Source organism: Canis aureus, chromosome 16 (genome assembly GCF_053574225.1).
Source record: "Canis aureus isolate CA01 chromosome 16, VMU_Caureus_v.1.0, whole genome shotgun sequence".
Taxonomy (NCBI): domain Eukaryota; kingdom Metazoa; phylum Chordata; class Mammalia; order Carnivora; family Canidae; genus Canis; species Canis aureus.
The window spans coordinates 63,406,800-63,421,531 of NC_135626.1; the positions used below are offsets into that span (position 1 = coordinate 63,406,800).

Below are 14,732 nucleotides of genomic sequence, written 5' to 3' on the forward strand. Positions count from 1 at the left end.
TGACTGAGCCCCCCGGGCGTCCCCTTTGGGTGACTTTAAAAATGAAAATGCTCTCTCCCCAGAGCTGTGACACGGTGTCCACTACAGGACGTTGACGGCCCCACGTCACCTGTGATGCGGCCCCTGGAGGGAGGGAACCTTCTGGTACTTACAGGCATAGTGACGGCAGCAGTGACGGGGTTGTGGGCTCCGTCCTCCGTGGGAAGGTCCAGTCAACCCCGCTGCTCTCAGGGCACGAAGGGCCGAGCCCCGGCCCCGTCCAGCTGTCGCCCCCTGCTTGGCCTCCGGCTGGTCCCCAAGTAGCAAGATGCCCCATGTTCCAGCACCTCTGAGCTCACATGGCGTCCTGTCCAGACTGGGTCCAGCCGGGGCGGCGGCGGTGAGCACTCGCGCCCGTCACTCCTGGGGTGGCCATGGGGCGTGGGGGCCACAGGGGGCAGGCACAGGCCCCCGGGGAGACCGGCCCAGGGCAGCGCACCCCGAGGCAGCCTGGCCTCCGCCCGTGCGGGGGAAGCAGGGGGATGGGGCCCTGGCCTAGCTGTGCCCCCAGACCCAGGCAAGCACAGGGGAGGCGGACTGGGGCCACTGGCCCCTCAGGACCCCACCCTGCGGGCAGCGCCCCGCGGGCAGCATCGCATCCCGCGCTGTCCTCAATGTTCGCTGCTCTAACCGCTCTGTTTCCGCGATACGCATCCTCCCTCAGATCCGTTGTTTGTGGCTGTCGAGGGCTGAGCAGGGGTGGCCCAGGGACCCCCGCCTGAACACCAACCCCAGGAAATCCGGCGGGACCAGTGCGAGGGATTTCCAGCACATCACGGTCCAAGACTTCGGGGTGGTGCTTTCCCTCCGAGCCCCGGCTCGCCCGCCCCTGGGCCAGTCCGGGTGCTCCAGACGGGCCGGCGCTGGCAGGACAACCCCACACGCACCTCGTCCTCTCCCTGAGGCTGCCTTCCCCTGAGTCCTAGAATTACTCCAGTATCAGGACACTTCCCTGGGGAGGCTCCAACCCCAACCTAACCAGAGGGTGGGCCAGGGCCGGTGTCCCAGGGGTCCCTGAGCCAGGAGGAGGGACCACAGCTCCTTTGGAGCCACAGCCCTTCCCGGGGGGGGGCCTCCATGAGCCCCGGGGGGAAGAGGGGAGGTGGCAGGAGGCTCTCTGGACACGGTGCTGACAAAGGGGAGCTCTGTAGCTGGGGACCACACAGATGGACCTTCTCCAGGGGCTGCATGGAGGCGGGGGGCCCCAGGGGGGCCCCAGGGCACACCACTGGAAGGGACGGGGGCTGGAGACTTCTCCAGCGACCCATGGGCTTGACCGGTAGAGGTAGCTCTTGGACCATCCGAGGGTCTGGGGAGAAACAGGATCCCAACGTTGGTTACAAGAGCGCCACACAAAGGCATGTGGACCTGGGGGCAGCGTCAGAGCCGGGGTACCCACGGATGGTGCCTGGGGTTGGCGGCACCAGGCGGCCAGACCCCAGACTGTGCAGACAGCGTGGGCCCCATTTCATTTCATTTCATTTCATTTCATTTCATTTCATTTATTTATTTATTTATTTATTTATTTATTTATTTATTTATGTGGGGCAGAGGGAGGAGAGAGAGAATCTTAAGCAGACCCCTCACTGAGCACAGAGCCTGACAGTGGGACTCGATCCCGGCATCCTGAGATCATGACCTGAGTGGAAATCAAGAGTCAGACGCTCGACAGACGGCACCGCCCAGGTGCCCTGGCCCAATTTCATTTTAAAAACACACACACATAAAAATAAGTCAGTAAGTGAATAAATAAACAAAAATAAAAACACACAAACATGTACTTCCAGAAAAGCTAGAAAGGGATGAAATGCTGTCAGACATTAAGTCTGAGTCAGGGAACTACAGGTTTTTGCAATTTTTTTTAATCTTTTTTTTTAAAAGATTTTATTTATTTATTCATCAGAGAGACAGAGAGAGAGGGAGAGGCAGGCTCCATGCAGGGAGCCCAACGTGGGACTCGATCCCAAGCCCCCAGGATCACGCCCTGGGCTGAAGGCGGCACTAAATCACTGAGCCACCCGGGCTGCCCGGTTTTTGCAATTTTTTATAGCTTTTCTTAGTCCTCTAAAATTTCTATAATTGACATGTACTTAATCAGGGGGAACCACGTTCTTTGAGAATAAACTGTAGGGACGTCTGGGGGGCTCAGCGGTGGAGCGTCTGCCTTTGGCTCAGGGTGTGACCCCTGGGATCCTGGGATTGAGTCCCTCATTGGGCTCCCCACGGGGCGCCTGCTTCACCCTCTGCCTGTGTCTCTGCCTCTCCCTCTGTGTCTGTCATGAATAAATAGATACATTTTTTTTTTTTTAAAAGAGAAGAAACTGTAATTTTTATTCCATCAGAGAGTGGTTTGTTGACCTCCTCCCTCCGTCCCCAAGCCCACTGGGCCTCCCCGGGACAGGCTGGGATGCCCTGGGCTTGTCCTTGAAGGCTGTCCTTACCTTCCTCAGGGGAGGGCCATGGGCCTGGCTCACAGCACCTTCTCTCCTGGGGGACGCGGGCCCTCAAGGCCACCCGGACGGGTAGGGGTGCCTCCCTGGCCTCGCCCAGGCCACGAGGCCCTCCTGCTGCCCCGTTAGGCTCCCCTTGGAGGCTCACTCAGCCTTACATAGGAGTTGGGTGCCACGGGGTCCGGGCACCCAATTTGACCACCTTGGCCTGATGGGGTGAACCCGCAGCTCCAGGACATGTCAGGAACCAGGGAGTACCTCCTGGCCTTTCCCTGTCTGTCCACCCCACAGGTCGTTCGTTCTGTACCTGACCCCCAAGCTCCCCTCCTGGCTCAGGGCCGGGTCAAACAGGCCTGAGGCCACTGGGCTTGAGGCGCCCGGGACGGGTGTCCAGACCAGGGAGTGCCCCCAGGGCCAGAAGGTCAGGAGGGCCCTGGGGGAGGGCTCCGAGCAGAAGGCTGAGGCAGGTGGTGAGGGCACCCTGAGCCACGCAGGCAGACCCCGGCCGGGCCGCGCGGGCGGGTTCGGGTGCCCCGGGCTCCCGGCGGTCGCAGGTCCCACAGGGCTGGAGGGCAGAGCTGAGGGAGCGGAGGCAGCATCGTGGGCTGTGGTGGCTGGGAGGTGGGGGGTGGGCAGCAGGGCAGCCGCAGGCCTGCACGTCCCTCCCCCAGGCGCTTCCGTCCTGCCCACCGTGTCGCTTTTGCAGGTGGACAACGCCTGCCCTCCCCACACACTCAGTGCTCACACTCGGTGCTCCGCGGTGGGTTGTCAGCCCCTTGCCCCGTGGGCAGGGCAGGCCGATGTGCGGGCGACCTCCCGCAGCCTGTGTCCCGCCCCCCACCAGGTGGGCGCCAGGCACGGGGCTGCACCAACCCCAGGACCTGACAGGCGTGGTTTTCCTTTCTGAATGATGAGCTCCCGGATGGGCCAGCGTGAGTCGGGGCAGGAAACCACGGGAAATCAGGGCCTGCAAGATAACAAGCCCCAGGGGGGTGTTCGCGATCCCCTGATAAATGATCCATTTGGCCGGTCAGAAGCGGCCCCGCCCTTGTCCCCAGATCCACAGGGGTTTTTCTTCTTTTCTTCTTCTAAATCACGTAAGATGCCTTGCCTCTTGGTCGTGAAAACCCCTCGCTTTCGCCGCGTGAGCTGGATGTGTTTCTGATCACCCCGGAGTCTGCGCTCCCCCACTTGCATCCCGGAGGATCCCCCGCGCCCCAGTAAAGGCCCGTAATCTTCATCATTTTTGCTTCCGTTTCTCTCTTAACAGAGGCAAGCATATTTTCTGGAGAATTCGGAGTCAGGTCTGCTCCATAAAACACGGGCCCTTCCCAGAATTTGGTGTGTTGTGTTTGTCGGGAACTCTCGGGACCCGTCGGTCGGGGGTCGGGGTCCGTTGGTGCAGAGCCCAGGGCCCCCTTGGGCGCTCACCCTCGGGGCTACCACACGGCTCCCCCCGCTGCCGTGATACCCGCTGCTACGTTTTAAGTGAATCTGATATTTGTGACCATTATCTATGTTTCCGTTTAAATGTGCTTCTTGGTGAGGGTGCATAGCAGATTTTTATTTGTGCGATTTATTTTTTTAGCCTGACTATAAGGACATCCTTCGTATAATTATAAGGAAATTTGGGGATCCCTGGGTGGCTCAGCGGTTTAGCGTCTCCCTTTGGCCCAGGGTGTGATCCTGGAGTCCCGCGTCGGGCTCCCTGCGTAGAGCCTGCTTCTCCCTCTGCCTGTCTCTCTCTCTCTCTCTCTCTCTCTCTCTCTCATGAATGAATAAATAAAATCTTTTAAAAAAATTATAAGGAAATTCGTTTCATCACATGGTCACCTGGATTTGTACATTGCTGTTTCTAGACTTCTAGCAGAAACTCTTTTAACAAAGGACAATCTATAGTATTTAGAAAATATTTGGATGTGTTGGCAACATGACCGCTTTGAGCCTGGCAGGTCGGAGTCTGGTCCGAGGCAACGAGGGGCCCGTGGTGACAGGTGCTTGGCAGCGCCCGCGACACTGAATGCCCCGTATTAGGACGTGCGCCTTTCTGGGGCTGTGCAGGCTCAATCAGGGTTTCTATCTCTGCTTGCATCAAGGTGGGGCCCTAACGGGCGTCTCCCTCCAAACCCGTTCCCTGTGGGGTGCCTGCCACTTAGCTCCAATTTTGCTGCTGGACTTTCTGAGCACCTGGCGTGCTGTGTGGGCGCCGTGCCCGTTCACCGATGGAGGGTTTGACGGATTCATAGTCCCCAGAGCGACGCGAGGATTTGCTCCGAGGGAGAGGCTTGGCCAGGGTGGAGGAGTCACTGGGATGGGGGATCCTCTGCCCCTGACCCCCTGGCTGGTATGCGGGGCGGGGAGCGGGGGTCCTGGGTGGGGAGGCCGTCCCTTCTCGGAGGCCGAGCTGGCCATGGGTGGAGGGCCTTGGGCAGAGCGACTGGCCCCAGAGAGCCCAGCCTTCTGCCCCACACACCCTGATACGCCTCTGGGAGGTGGGCGAGGCCGTCAGGGGTGGCAGGGCCGTGGGCACAGGGCCGTCTGCACTGCTCTCCTTTCCCGGGTCAGGCCTTTCCTTGCGGGTTCCAAGGGAGCGGCGCCTCAGCGGTTGTGCCCAGAGGACAGTCAGCTTGGCCACCTGTTTTGTGCCATCCCCTCTGTCCCACTGGCCTGTCACATGGCCCCCAATGACCCCACAGCTTTCTGGGAGCCCAAGGCTGCTGGTCCAACAGACGGCTGTGTGTCCATCAGGATGTCTGTGACCCTCGCTCCTTAAATCAGTAGGATTTGTATCCTCTGCAGGAGGACGCAGGTGCTGGGTGTGAGGTGGGGGCCACAACAGGGAGCAGGTGGTTGGGGGGGTCCCACCATCGGGGGGGGGAGCCCATTTTGCACATGGCCCTTGTCGGCAGAGCTGCGTCCGCAGGCTCAGGGTGTCGGCCCTGGGGGCTGGCTTGCGCTGATCAGGCCCCCAGCACCAGGGGACAGAGCATGGCGAGCCAGGATGGGACAAGGTGTGCAGCTGCAGGCTCACGGTGCAGGCCCCAGTGTGGGGAGACCTGCGGGGCACGGGGGCCTCTGCCCAGAGGGCAGCTGTGTCATGGCCTCGGCAGGGACCTCGCTGCTCAGGGCCCGGGACCCAGGCCGGCCGAGACCCCTCCCTGTGGGACTGCGCCATCTGGGCCCTGAAGCCGCCCTGGGGAGCGTCCCCTGGGCGTCCCTCCTGCCGGACCAGTCACAGTGTGCAGGTGGGTGCGCGTGTCCCCTGCTGCCTGGGTCCAGACGCTTCGTGCTCCCTGTGGCATCGACCGGACCCTGTCTATGTCTCTGCGGACGGGCGGCAGCTTCCCCCCGAGGCCAGCGAGCCGGGCGGCCTCCCCTGGACGGGACGAGAGCCGCTGAAGCTCCCAGGGGCCGTGGGCCGGGCCGCGCGGGGTGATCGCAGGGGTGCTGAGGGCAGGATGGACGGACGGCTGCCCATCCAGCAGGACGGGGAGGACGTTCTCACCAATGACGTGCTGCTCCTACTTTTAAGGGGAACAGGAGCATCCTGCCCCTGCCCCCCCCCCACAGCCACGCACTGACCACCGCCCACGGCCAGCACTTCTTCACCAGCAAATAACTGTCCCCAATTTCCTCCTCACACTTAATCAAGCAGACCTTCCCTTTCTCTTCAGACTTCCTGTAGTTCCTCCTCATGTGCACGTCCCGAATTGCACTTTCTCTGATGTTCCTGAAGAAACTCATTTTGCTGGTAGATAACTGGCTGTTTTATTTTTAAGGTTGACAAAACCCCCTCAGGAAAGGACCTCTTTGCCTTCCCCCGGAACCACTGACCTCTCCCGGGCCCCTCTCAGCTGCACGCCAGGCCCAGACTTGCCCGGCCCTCCTGACTGTCCCTCCAGGACCGGGAGGGGGGACACAGCCCACCTTTGGGGGCCTCTGGGGACCTTGCAGGCTCTGGGCCGTCTAACTAGGTTGCATTAGGGGCCACAGGGGAGACTCATTGTTTTCAGAATGGGGCTTGGACCAGAGATCAGGCGGGTGGGGGCAGGAACGCGGTCACGTTCGTCCGTTGTGTTCCTCTGGGCCTTTTCAGACCTTGATGCGAAGGAAATCAAAGAAAAATACATGTTCTTGTCCACCTCCAGCCCCACGTTGATGAAGGCAGCCTGAATCCCGCGTGGGGAGCTGAGCGCTGTGGCCGGCTCTCCCGGAGACCCGAGAGGCCCCGCGCAGCTGGGGTGCGCCCTCCCCCGTGGCCTGTCCCCCTTCTTCACCACGAGCCAGCCAGGACAGACACGCTGCTTCCAGTTCCTTGTTTCTCGAGTCACGAGGGCGACTTCGGGACAGAAGCCCAAGCGGGGCGGCCGACCACCTCCTCCCAGGGAGGTGACAGGCGTGTGCGCCCTCTGGACATTGGCTGCACCGGGTTGGCTCCTGGGGGCCGGAGAACAAGCCTACAGCCTCCCCCTCGGCCCTCTGCTGTCCCTTCCCTCCCTCGTTGTCTCGTCCCCACCAGCTCCCAGCTGTCCGCTTGCCGGGCCCTGGCCACATGGGGCTCCGTGGGTCCCTTGTCACACAGGCCGCTGTGCACGGGTGACGGTGCCAGGCCAGGTTTGAGCAGCCAGGCTTTGCGTGTCAGCCTGTTGGTCCTCACGAAGGGCCCCCAGGCAGTTTCTCGGAGCCTTGGCCCACGTCTCGGAGGCTTCCGGATGCAGCCGCACTTGGCAGAGCTGCCCAGCCGGGCCCCAGCGTCTGTGTCCTCTTCGTGGACACCACAGGGCGATGCCATTTCCCAGACCCCTGTGTGAGGGTGGGACCCAAAGATACCCATCATCCTGAAATCAGTGAAACTCAGTCATTCCTGAGAGTTTTTAATAAAAGTAGAAAATTTGGTTATAAAATTCTTAAGTAAAAGCAAAGGGTCTGAAGCGGCCAAGATGTTTGACGGACAAGCAGGTGGGCTTGACCCCCGGGGCCCACGGAGCCCACGGAGCCCACGGAGCCCCCGCCGCCCGGCGCCAGGCCAGACTCGGGGTGAGGCGGGGCCCCTCCTAGGCGAGGTTGGTGGGCAGACGGGGCCAGAGCACAGGCAGCTTGGAGGAAGCCCGAGACCTGGGCAGGGGCGGGTGACGTCCTCCTGTGGGTGAGGCCCCCTGCCCTTCACCCATCCTGGCCGCGCGGCGTGCCAGGCGTGAGTGTGCAGAGGTGCGAGTGAGCGGGCCGGACCCGGGGGTGGGACGCCCGTCACCCACGGAAGGGGCTCTGAATGCGACAGGAAAGGGTGGAAGCTCCTGACCTGAGAAGACGGCAGGAAGGGTGGGCCGGGGGGCCGGCTCCTCAGGCCCTCCGCCCCGAGCCGCAGAGCCCCAGCCCCGCGGGCCCAGCCTCCCCACGCACACCCGCGCACACAGGCCGCACCCTGTGCACATGCATGTGGACATTCACCGCGCGGCTGACGTGCTCACCGGGACACCCGAACGCTCCCGCGGGACGCGCCGGAGCTCAGGGCCACCGCCGCCTTCCTGCCACCAAACTATGAGTAAATCCCCTGACAGCTTCCGTGTATAAATGTCAGAGTAATTTTTCTTTTTCTTTTTCTTTTTTATAAATGCTTTTTGCCTTATTTTATTTTTTTAAAGATTTTATTTATTTATTCATGAGAGACACAGAGAGACAGAGCCAGAGACACAGGCAGAGGGAGAGGCAGGCTCCATGCAGGGAGCCCCACATGGGACTCGATCCCGGGACTCCAGAATCACGTCCTGGGCCAAAGGTGGCGCTAAACCGCTGAGCCCCCCCAGGTGTCCCTAATTTTTATTTTTCAAATGAGCCCCCGCCGAGTGGACGCGGAGACGTGCGGACCAGACGGCCGGCGGGAGCAACCGCACCTGCCCACACCTTGCATACCTGCAACCCCAGAAACGGGGCCAAGAGGTGGGCTCAGGCGGTAGGACTGGCTCTGCGGGGAGTCGGGGAGTCGGGGAGTTGGGGAGCCGGGTGGGCCTGGAGACAGAGGGGGAGGGGCCCAGCTTCAAGGCCTGGCGGGTGGCCAGAGCTTCTGGGTCACCACCCGGACACAGCACAGGGGCGCGATCCCCAAGGACGTTTCCTTGGGTTTTCTCCTGCTAGAACTGACTTCCCAATCCACACCATCCTGTCTCTGCCGGGGGAAGTGGGGTCCGGATTTCTGTTTTACTTCTGGGGCCCAGTGGTTGGAAGGATGGAAGACGGCTGGTGCCCAAGGCCTCAGGACTCCTGCCAGGACCTGGGCCTGTAGGGGCCACCCCGACCTACCGGCCAGTCAGGGTGAGGGCCCCTCGGTCCCCTCCACAAACAGCTCATGAGACCCCGAGGCCGCGCATGCTGCGCTGGTCACCACTGTCACTTGGTCCCAAGATGCCAGGCGATTGCAAGACAGCACCGTCCTTGCCCTGGGCAGCTGGGGTCAAGGCAGAGGACTCAGGGGGGTGAGGTCCAAACAGCTTCTATTATGGACCAGCTCAAGCTTTTTAATTTTTTTTTCTTTTAAAGATGTTTTTTATTTATGCATGAGACACAGAGAGGAGCAGAGACCCAGGCAGAGGGAGAAGCAGGCTCCCTGCGGGGAGCCCGAGGCGGGACTCGATCCCAGGATCCCGGGGTCACGCCCTGAGCCAGAGGTGGACGTTCAACTGCTGAGCCCCCAGGCGTCCCCTGGAGCAGTTGAAGCTTAAACACAAATACTGAGTGGCCCTGAGGCTGGCCCAGCCACCCCGAAGCCACCTCTCGTCCCCTGCACCCCAGCCTCTTGCACGCCCTCCCACAGCCCTTCGGAAGCTCGGAGGAGAGGGGTCGGCCTCAGTCCTCGAAGCCCACGCAGGCCCCGCCCTCCCCGAGACTGGATTTCTCTAAGGATCTGCACGCAGCTTATCTGATGTTAAGAGCATTTGTCTCACTGATTTTCCCCGCCGACGAAGCCGCCAGAGCCCGGCGACGTCTCCGGCCCGTGTCCTGCTGCCCGCCACGGCTCGCGGCCTGCCCACCTCCGTCTGTTCCCGCGAGGACGTGCGACCCCCTCTTGTCCCCAGAGTCTCACTTGCAGGGTCGGGAACGCAGGGCGTGGCTTTAAGCAAGGGTGGGAATGGGGTGGCCGCCCCAGGGCACGTCACCCCCTCCACGGCAGGCCCGGCCCGGGGACACATCACAGCCTGCTCTTATACCCTTTGAAGAAAACCCATTTTTCTCCGCTTTCCCGAACTTAGTCACTCTGACAGCCAGTCTGCCGGCTGGAGGAGACAAAGCCTGGGGTCGGGGTCTGAGCATTCTGGGTCCCCCACCCCCCAGATGGAAATTCAGCGAGACTCCGAGTCCTTCGCACGGTCGCCCCTGACCATCTGGCGCCGCGGCACCTCACCTGTCTCCGTGGGTCCACGGCCGTCACCCTGGGTTATAGTTTTGTTTTTTTTTCTAGTGACAGATTTTTTTTTTTATATTTAAAAACAAAATCAACCTCTCCCCAAATAACCCCCCAAACAAACAAAAAATCAGATTAAATAAAATTTACAGTGAATATACCCAGCAAACATCTGTATGTGCAATTAAATACTGTCTATTAATGCGGCACAAACCTCAAACAAACAATATACAAGTGTTCTGGGAGGTGGGGGGGGAGGCCCAAGTATTAACTCTTTGGGGTTTTGGGAGGCAAGATGGGGGAAGTGAGAGAAGGGAAATCAATTTTGCTTTTCTTAATTCTGTCCATATAAATATATTCATAAAGACCAGAAATGAAAAGGGAGCTTGGGATGGTAAGGAGATTGAATAGGGGAGTGTGGGACCCTCCCAATTCTATCTGACCAAAAATATGAAAAAAAATTTTCATGGTGGGAGAAGAGATAAAAAAAATGACAGAAGAGGATGGGAAGGAGAGGGAAGCACTTTGACAGGGGTGGATCTCAGGGGATATGGGGAGTGGTGATGATGACGGAGCAGATAAAGAGGGAAAAATAATTAGGTTATACACAGGGATTCCTCCCAGGGCCTTGACTGCATTTACATCAGGCGCTCACATTGCCACAGCTGTGAGAGCTGATAGAGCCGGGACACAGGTGAAGCTGTCACTTCAGCAGCTTCTCAGACATGGTGAAATAACTCCAGCCAACAAGAGAACCCAAAGAATGTCTGTGTTATGGGGGCTGGTCAGTGGTACATATGTGTCCTTGGGGGCTAGGCTCAAAGATTTCCAGACCTGTACTATGGCCAAATGGGACAGTAAAAGACTCTGACTCAGACAGAAGAAAAGGTGAGGGACACAAATACATCCTGAATGTCCTGAGCCGTGCCAATGCAAGACCAATGAAACACAAGACAGATCTAAATTACTCTTGGGATTCCTCTAATTAAATTCTCTGAGACTTTGAAATTACAGCAAGGATAGGGTAAAAAAAAAAAGGGCAGGAGGTCCGAGGGCCAGGGAATGGAGCATCTCTTAAAGGCAATGGGTTCCACACCTACGGATAACCTCCTGGATGACTGGTTCCAGGCCATGGAACCATCAGTGAATCTGGATGAAGACCAGAAGGGAGCCCAGTTTGCAGACTTGGTAGCTCTTGCCTACTCCTTTCCCTGGCTCTATGAGGAAGATCACCACTGGTTCTACTTTCTAGCTGATCACAGTTACATACCTGTCCCAGACTTGAATGAGGCACAAAATATTTAGAGAAAGCATATGTCTTTCAAGGGACGTGTTGCTAAGTGTAACAGTAAAGATTACTTGCATTACTGCTACTTCCCAATTGATTAAAATAAAAAATCTAAAACTGCCCTACAAAGAGATCACAACACAAAGGCATTGTTTAAAACTTCTTTTCCCATTTCTGCCTGCTTTTCTAAACCTTCTTTGATAGCTGAGCCTCAAATTTACATAAGAGCCAGTAACCATTTAGCTGTTCCCCAACCTCCTCCCTACATTCAGTCTTCTCAAAAAAGACTTAAACTTTGGCTGAGGTGGGAGGTGGTGGTAGTGGTGGAAATCTAATAAAGGGTGGCATCCTCTTCCTGAAGAGGAAATACAAAGCTATCAACATCTTTTACGCAGCTGCCTGTTTCCTTCCTCCCTCCCTTTCTGTCTTAAGGAAAGTGGTCCAGCTGTAACCAACCACCATACTCCACCCTCCCCCGCCCCCCCCCCAAGCAACTGAACCGCCTCTGATGTCATAATCACAACCCCATTACCTCATCCTGCTGGGGGGTGGGGGTGCGTAGAGGAAGGAGGAGAGGAGGAGTGAGCAGCCCTGGGCCCTTTTCAGCTTTACAAAGCTTTTTTTTTTTTTTTTTTTTTCAGGTGGCAGAGATATTTTTATTTTTGCAGAGCAGAGGCAGCACTTATTGGCTATGGAGTCTAAGTGGCAGCTGTCCTGGAGCTCCTCTCGAGTCCCTTCTGGACACTGGTCTCCAGTCGGAGGAACAAGCAAGGCCGCCACGCTAGGGGGCAAGGCTCCCCCTTACTCCCTGAGAGGCCTCCAGCAAGCCCTCCACTGGAGACAGCTCTGACAGGGTGCCTTCTACGAGGTCCAGCTGGAGGTAGACTCGAGGGCAGGTTCAGGGACAGGCTTCCTTTCCATCACAGCCTCCGAGCCTTCCTCGGGCGGAAGCCATTGTGCGGGATAGGAGTGTTGTCTGTGCTGGAGGTCACCTCCAGGCCCCCCATGGTCAGTCCCCTGATGGCAGACAAGCGCCGTGGCCCCAGGCCCTGCACCACTACTCAGATGTGGGTCACACCCTCCCCGTAGCTTTCACAGCGGCGGCCAGGCCTGCTGTTCGTGCAGCAATGCCCGTGCCCTTCTTGGCGTTCCGGAATCCCTCCGTGCCTTTTTTTTTTTCTTTCCTAGTAAGACCAAGCCCATTGTTTTATTCAGATTATTTGTACATTACAGCAAGTTTGGGGGTGGAACGAAGGAGCCACAAGGAAGCCACAAATGCATGGGGGAAAGGTACTAGAAACCGTTGTTTACTGTTTTGGTTAAAGAAAAAAAAACTTTATAATCAACATCCCACTCGTTAAGTCAAAGCGGACAGAAAAACTTGATTGTTTTTAATCTGGCATTTACATGTAGCTTTGCGTTTCATATGCACAATTTATAGGGTACTGCTACCGTGGGCCGGGCCGGCAGAATACCTAAAGGTAAAAACCAATAGCAGGAGGGAGAAAGTATTAACAAAAGGAAGCTCAACGAGGCGCTTCACCTCCAACCCTGGAATTTTGTGACAAGGGGGTGGGGAGCATGCTGTTTACTGGAGAGCCTCCGTCATCACAGGGGGAGACCGGGCCAGGGCCTGAGATGACGCGCGGGGGTGGCGCTCATGTCGCCCCGGGGCCTGGTGCCTGCGCCCGGGGTTTCCGTCTGTGAGGGAAGGTGGCACCGGTCACCTCCACGGCTGGTTCCTGCCTCTTGGCGGCTCGGCCCCGCCTGCCCTGCGGGCAGCACGGGAACCTGTGGCTCTTTGGTCGCCTTGTAGTTTAAGCTCATTTCAGAACCAGCAGGAAGTATCAGTGTCCCATGTCGTCCCCTGCAACGGTGACCTTTGCCAACACCTGGGTCTCAGCCCTGACGTTGCGGCGCTGTGTTTGCGGCCAGGCCGTCCCCGGCCCACGGTCCTGTGGTCCTTAGTTGGCTCTTCCTCCAGAGGTGGCCTGGCAGGGACACGGCTCGGAACCGAGAAAGCTGCTCCGGGCCCGGGAGGATGTGCACACCCCCGCGCACACTCACAGGTATATGGGCACAGGGCACACTCACAGCGCGCTCACGTGTGCTCCCACGCTCACCGGTGCACACTCGCGGCAGGTCTCGGGGCGGAGAGCGGCACGGGCTGGGGGACGAGGGAGCTGGCTGGGGAGGCTTGGGCAGGCCTCCTGTCTCCCCAGCCCAGCAGCCAGGGGCTCTGCCAGAGGGGACCCCGGACCCCGAGTCCAGGGGTCAGGTGTCCTGACCTCACAGATCCGAATAGAAGCCGGAGCAGAGGGCAGAGCGGGGCCGGGGTTTCCTGAGGGCAGGCTGCTGGCCCGGGCTCCTCCGCAGGCACGAGGCTGGGGACGCCACCCGCCAGGACGACCGCCAGGGGGTGCCCCCGGCACGCGGCAGTCTCCAGTGTCCTTCGCCACCTGAACGCAGGTGGTTTGACTCAGCGCTGCTGGTGTGTGGCTCGTTTTCTCCAGTTGCGGATCTTTAGACACAACGCGCCAAGCACGGCGGGGACAGGGGCTCGTGAGGAGGATCCGCAGGGCCGCGGGGGGCTGTCAGGCCCAGGCCCCCCTCCTCCGCGCAGCTTCTGCCGGGGGCAAGCGGTGGGCACGGTGCCGCGCATCCCCTTGGCGGCCCGGCAGAGCGCAGCCTGCGACAGGACCTCAGGAGCCCACCCAAGGAGCTGGGTCCCGGCGAGAAGGGTGGCCCAGCTGCCTCTGCGTGCCTGGCGGTGTCCCCTCCGGTGCCCCTGCAGGCCCAGCTGCGGGTCCGCGGACCGCGAGGCTACTGGGATGACCTGAGCGTCGCCGCGGGGCTGGGCGCTGCTCCCAGCAGCAGGGGCTCCTCAGTCCCGGGCTGAGCCGGTGCGGCCCTGCCGGTGCCGAGGGCCCGACGCCCCGCTGCGCGCCCTACAGTCCGCTCACGCTCGCCTCACATCAGCAGATTAAACCGAAGTAGAGCCGACTTGAACCACAAAGAATGTTCTTCATTAAGCACAGAAGAGACGGTGAGGCCCGTTGGCCACCGCCGGGGGAGGCTGTTGCAAAACCACTGCAATTCACCCGGCAGCTTTTTTTTTTTTTTTTTTAATCTACTTATTCCTGAGGCCCACGGAGAGAGGAGGAGACCCAGGCGGAGGGAGGAGCAGGCTCCCTGCGGGGACCCTGATGCGGGACTCGATCCGGGACCCTGGGTCACACCCTGAGCCGGAAGCAGACGCTCCACCGCTGAGCCCCCGGGTGCCCTCACTGTAAAAAAATTTAAAAAAAAAATTCTAATTATCCACAGAAAAAAGAATACACTGTGCGCCAGCTAGGACCGCGCCCCCTCCGAGGGTCGGGTTACCGGCCCCTAATTTCTGAATTATAGACACTGCACATGCATTACTGTGAGATGAGCAAACACATGGGAAGTGGCTTCTGGAAGGGCCTCCAAGTGCCCTAGGGCTGGAGAACAGGGCTGGGCTCTGGCCTCACACAGCCCCGGGCGATGCACTTCCTCCTGGCAGCTTCCGGGCCCC

At 59.3% G+C, this 14,732-nt stretch overlaps 2 long non-coding RNA genes across 2 annotated transcripts; one reads left to right on the top strand and one right to left on the bottom strand.

The window, feature by feature from the left end:
* Window positions 1-9,924: 9,924 nt before the first annotated feature.
* On the bottom strand, window positions 9,925-11,636 carry LOC144285418 (uncharacterized). Its single transcript, XR_013353691.1, has 2 exons — window positions 11,156-11,636; window positions 9,925-11,034 (listed from the first exon to the last, which is right to left on the bottom strand). It is a non-coding gene; the product is annotated as an uncharacterized LOC144285418 (long non-coding RNA).
* Window positions 11,637-11,730: 94 nt separating this feature from the next.
* Window positions 11,731-14,493, top strand: LOC144287226 (uncharacterized). Its single transcript, XR_013355091.1, has 2 exons — window positions 11,731-12,463; window positions 12,615-14,493. It is a non-coding gene; the product is annotated as an uncharacterized LOC144287226 (long non-coding RNA).
* Window positions 14,494-14,732: the final 239 nt, after the last annotated feature.